Here is a 6,000-nt window from a genome sequence, read left to right on the forward strand (position 1 = left end):
TCCTCTCAGGAAACCTGGCCCTCCGGCCTGCAGTGGGATGGTGAACTCCCCATCCCTGAGGACTTCCTTCCTAGGTGGCTCTCCAATGTTTTGACTGATAAAAACCAAAGACTTCTGACCAACTCACTCAGAAACCGGCAGAACAGAGGCTCAAAATGAAGTCTCTGCTTCTCTGACACAGACTGTGGTCCCTCCACCCCATTCGTTCATGAGCAAACCCTCACCCCACTGCTGAGCACACAAAGTTTGCTGAGAAAGAAAGAAGTGTTTTACAGAGAGAAGAGAGGATCTTCTACACAGAACCTTGGGGCAGCTCTAGGGAGCCAGCCATCTGCAAGTGTGACGGTCTGAACACACCTATACGAAGATCATTAATTAAAGAATGCGTGCATATTACAGAAGAGGAGAAATCACGCCATCGGAGAGTAGGTGGAACTCATTGTCTCGGAGACTTTGCTAACTCCCCTGACAGCTGGGGTGGACATCACCTGTCTTCTTTCCTTGAAAGCAGCAACTTCTCAATCCCTAGGGTACATAAATGAGAGAACTCACTATGCAAGGAGAAGAGAGAATAAAATCCTGCAGGGAAAATTATTCCAAGGATATCAGAAGTGCCCTCTCAGAAACAGGTGCAAGCCAAGTAAGTGTGATTTTCATTTTTTATAATTATGCACAAATAATCTTTAATTGACAATTCTTGTAGCCGCACCTATGGTGTAAGAGAGTGTGTGCTTGAAAAAGAATCACATGAACAGGAAAAAGCCCTGGGAATATACGCTTTCAAGTTTCCTGTATATAACATAACTCAAATATAAGCTTTGATTAATTAAAGATGCACTTTTTAAACCTTAGGGCAATGATTAAAACTTATAAAGAACTCTAAGTAATGAGCCAATCATGAAGATAAAATGGAATCACAAAAACACCTAGTCCAAAATCAGGCAGAAGAAGGAGGGGCAAAAAATACAGAACAGATGGGGCATGAAGAAACCCCTGAGCAAAATGTTGGCTCTTAATGTAAATCTATGGATAATCACATTAAATATAAATGGCCTAAACACAATGTTTAAAAGACAAAGACCATCAGACTGAAAGAACAAGTGAATGGGTTTCCGTTGGGAATGTGTGCTTTCTGAAAAGGTCAATGCTAAACACTAAAACAAAAAAATGGAGCATAAATGCTACTTGAAAGAAAGCTGAGACAGCCACATTAATATCTGAAATGGACTTCAGAGCATGGAATATGTCCAAGAATAAAGAGAGGCATTACGTTATACTAATGGATGTGATTCAACCAAAGGACATAATAATGCAGAGGGTACAGTGCTTGGAAATAATCAAAGCAAAAGTTGGCAGAATAAAATTTAAATAGACAAAGCCAAACTCAGTGATATAAGCATTCTCAGTAACTAAGAGAACAAACATACCAATTAGAATATATAGAATCCTTTTGACCTTGAGTTAGGCAAAGACTGCTTAGATGTGACACCAAAAACACAATCATTAAGAGAAAAGATAAATCAACTAGATTCATTAAAATTTAAAATCTCTGCTCCACCAAAGATGCAATGGGAGAAAATGTCGGTAAAACAAAATCTGATAAAGACCTTGCAGACATAATACACAAAATACCCTCAAAGGTCAATAATAAGAAAATAAACAACCAATAAAATATGGGCACAATGTTTGAAAAACACATTTCGCCAATAATAAGAATAGCAATTAAACACAAATAAGAATATTCACCACTGTCAGGAGTGAAGTTAAAAATCTCAACAAAATACCTGCTGCCAATCTACCAAAATCAAACAAACAATAATATCAAATAATATCAAGTGCTGATGAAGATACAAAAGAGCTGTGACATTTATCCACAGCCTAGAAAGAATGAAAAACGTCCAAACCACATTTTAAAATGAGTTTGCAGTGGAATCACCAAGCTGCCTAGAAATTCCAAGAGAAATGAAAACACATTGATATTAAAAAGCTGTTTGTGAATGTTCACAACATGTTCACTGCACCACCCCTCTTTTGGCTTGAAGGAAAAGGCCAAAATCCAGGGGCAAAACAGATGGGGGGTTGCTGGAGGCTGGGGTGGAGGAGGGAGGGACTACCCAGGAACAGAGGAGCTTCTGAGGCTGACGGAAATGCATTATATCTCCATTGTGCCACATTTATACTCTGTACAATGCACAAGGATGGTACATTTGTCAAAACTCACTTGAAAGGGTGAATTTCACCCTATGCAGTCACACCTTAATAAACCCAGCTTTTAAAAAAAGTAGATGATTATAAAAATGTCTGTCAATCAGCCATTCCTTTATTCCATTAATTCAGTAATATTCCCCTTTACTCCAATTAATACAGCAAGGACTCATTTTTATTAACCTTGCTCTTCAGGCCTGCAGATGTGTGCAACATCTAATATCCAGAGGCTTTCTTTTCCACTTACGCTGTTGTCGGTGCTAACTAGAGAGTTTAGGCTCTTCCCTGCCTGACTCTGGCCATTCTCGTGATCAAGTGTACAGTGGGTCATGAGGACCAGGCAGGTGAGTGGGGGAAGAGAAGCATGCATAAGCACCTTCAGAGAGGGACATGCCTGCTCACACGGGTGCAAAGGAGCCACATGGGAACTTGTGCCTGGGGATAGCAGGGTATGTGCTCTTTCAAGGGAAGCTGGAATTGCTGATTATTTTTTCAGGATCAAGAAGATCATTTATGTGACCACCCTGGCAGAAGCCAAAAGAGTATCTAATAGCATTTTTGCATGCAACTTCTAGTGAACTAAGAATCCAATCTTTTCTATTGATACATAAAATTGCAAGTAATTATGGAGTGCAACAAGATGACTTGATAGATGTATATATCGTGGAAATCCTGATTTGTATATGTGACTTCCCCTGTTTTATGTTAAGAGCCACAACCAAGTCAAGATGGCGCCTGGCATTTTGCCAGAAGGAGTGGTTGAAAAGTAATGCCAGCGAGCCATTAAGATGATGATAATTAAGTTAAGCTGTGTATAATTATTAAGCTAATGACTGATTGCTGTAACTGGATGATGCTAAATTGAAACAAGCTGTGTATTCAGTTGTGTATATAAACCTCTGCTGTCCGGTAATAAGGTGGCTCCTGCTACCTCAGGTGCCCGCTACTTTTGAGTTCCCGTTGAGTTCTCCAGGAGTTCCCGTTGAGTTCCCATTGGTTCTCACGGAGTTTCCATTGAGTTCCATTGGAGTTCCCGTTGGGTTCCAGGCAATAAAGTAGTTCCTGTTTGAACCTACAAGTGGCTCGTGACCTCCCTGTTATTTGTGCCCAGCCAGACTGTGGCAGTTTTCAAATGTTGGGAGCCTATTTTGGTGTTTGCAAATATTATGTGGGCAAAATGGAATTTGTCTGCAGGCTGTGGGACCTGGGAGCACTAGTCAAGGGATGCGGATTAGAGGAGAGATCTGGCACCCGCCAGAGCCGGACGGTTAATCAGAATGGCTTCCAAGAAGACAAAATAAGCTCCAAGAAGCTGGAATGCCACAGGAGTTCCACCATGAGGGATGGGAAGGGATTGAAGGGATGAAAACATGAGCCTCTGTGCTAGGTGTCCTGAGCACACATTAAGCGTGGGCAGGGCAAGGTGAGCTCCTTCCCTGGTGCCAGTGGGACCCTGGGCAAGCTGAGGAGGACCTCCCACTCCAGCCACCTCCTTGTCCTTCTCACACCTGCAACAGGTCCCAAATCCCTTTTCAGAAACCCCCAATTCCCAAAGTGCTGACGAAGCAAGTGTCTGGCTGGAAGTGGGTGTTTAATTCCCTGGATGGCCAGCTCCGAAGTGCAGCTCAGCTCTGTGGGGTCTTCACCCCGATCTGTGACAGAGACTCGTGTTTCCTGCAGCTTACCCATGGGCACCACAAAAGGGCACCACTGCAAGCCAAGCATGGGAAGGCATCTGCTAGGAATGTGCAGCCTGGTCTCTACTCTGTATCTTGCCATTCAAAGACTTCCATAATCCTATCTCTTGAAACATTTTTAGTCCTCGGATTTCAGAAAACAGACTGTGGTCCTGTATAACCTTGACAGTGCCTCACAGGTGACCAACCACCTTCATGAGCTTCTGAGTACCCCCAGGCCACCTGCCCTTCCACCTGCTTTTTAGGGCCCCAGGTATCAAACCCCCCAGCTCAAAGATACTTTGCCTCAACTAGCTCGTCTTAAATCTTAAGAAGAGATTCCCTTCTTTCAAAACTGTCCTAATTATGGAATCTTCTAGGAACCACTATGTATTTTCTGAGCCCTGACAAATTGCAAAGCTTCTCAATCCATAGTTGAAAATAAACATATAGTTGGTATTAAACATTGACCAGTGGGTCTCAAGGATTCCAGAAATCAGCAAGTAGATCCTCACAAAGAAAGACTTTGTGTGGTTGTTGTTGTTGTTGTTGTTATGATAGCACAAATTTAAAGAAGGCTCATTTGCTCTTATGGAGCAAGTGTGGAGGAATCAGAAGCCAGGATGGATTGAACGGCTGCTTTTGATCATGAGAAATGAGCTGCAAAAACATTTTGCAGAAGATTAACTGCAGACCCTCGCAGACCTCAAACCACGCACACACACACTGTGAAACTGCAGCAAGGATACAGAAGCCCACCAACCACATCAAGGCAGAACCAGGTAGCTTTGCTACAGGGTGGACTTCCAGGGCTTGTGATGTTCATCACCCCACCCCCATCCACTGCTGGTCCTGGCTCTGTATGCGCACTAAATAGCGCTCCTAACCCCTCTATGTGCATGTTGGTAGCAATCGCTACTCCAAATCAAAAGTGAAATCCTGTACAAGACACAGATATACACACACACACACACACACACACACCAAGATTGCAGGCTTTGAATAGGAAAAGCCCACAACTTGTTTTAAAAAAAACAACTGAAGTCCTCACCTGATTCAGACCTCTCAAGGACATAGGGCAGAAAAGGGAAAGAGGGCTCTGCTCTGGCTCAACCCAGCCAGACAGAGCCCTCCAGGAAGCACCTTCTGTGCATTAGGTCCTTTGATCCCAAAGACCCTGGTGAGAAATGCAGAGAAGGGCATTTCCAATGACCACTTTACATTTGGGGAAACTGAGTCCTAGAAACACAGGGACCTCGAGTTAATAGCAGAATTCAGGGCAGGCTTCTGGGTGTTAGCTCTTGCAAATAAAACAAAAAAGCCCCCCCAAACACACACACACACACACACACACACACACCCTCCAAGTGCACCACTGCGTTCACCTGGGGCAGTCTGGAGAAAGGAACCACATATAAAACACAAATGCACCCAGTTGGCAGGTCTGGGAAATTGTCCCCTCCAGGAAAGCAGCTTCCTCTGGAATTTCAGACAGTGCGGTGAGTAATGACTTTTGAAAAGCAAACCCTGCTTTTTAACATCAATTGGCAAATTGTCTCTACCAATGCATTTCCAGCCTGGCCCTAGAGTGCTGGGCGGGAGAGTTCTGGTCTGTGATGGGGTGGATTTGAGGTTGCACTTCTTCCCAGCCCCACTGCTAGAAGGCACAGGACACACTTGTGCGTGCAGGAAGCTGGTCCCCGCGGAACTCAGGAATGGGGGACGCGCTGAAAGTGCCCCCTCGTCATTCCCCCTCCTCACCCCGGAGGCAGCACTGGGTCTGGGGTGGTCTAGGTGGGTTTGGCGCCCAATTCGACCCACCCTTCTAGGGAAGGGGCTGCTCGGCGCTCCGCGGAGGGCTCCTGATGGGGCCGGCGCCCTTGTCAATGTCCCCACTGCACCCCTATGTTTAGGCTCCCCTCGTCCGGCCTTCACCGGGGCCCCGTGGAACTTCGCGATAGCCGATGCGGTCGACTCCCGCCTGGCCTTACCTTTGCCCAGCAGCGCAATCAACACCAGGCTCAGCGCCCCGCACAGCGGCGCCGCCGGCCCAGGGGCCTCGCCCTTGGAGCGCATCCTGCTCCCGGCCGCTCTCGCAGTCCGCTGCCAGCCCGGGGCG

General features: G+C 45.5%; 1 protein-coding gene across 1 annotated transcript in view; it reads right to left on the reverse strand.

Moving 5' to 3' along the window:
• The window catches only part of LOC125614648 (transmembrane protein 132B-like), a 44,855-nt gene extending 38,855 nt beyond the window's left edge, over positions 1–6,000 (reverse strand). Inside the window, exon 1 of the transcript XR_007345222.1 lies at positions 5,873–6,000. The gene's annotated coding sequence lies outside the window, so the exon portion shown is untranslated. The remainder of the gene's footprint in view (positions 1–5,872) is intronic.

The sequence above is a fragment of the Marmota marmota genome, unplaced genomic scaffold, assembly GCF_001458135.2.
Source record: "Marmota marmota marmota unplaced genomic scaffold, marMar, whole genome shotgun sequence".
NCBI classification, from domain to species: domain Eukaryota; kingdom Metazoa; phylum Chordata; class Mammalia; order Rodentia; family Sciuridae; genus Marmota; species Marmota marmota.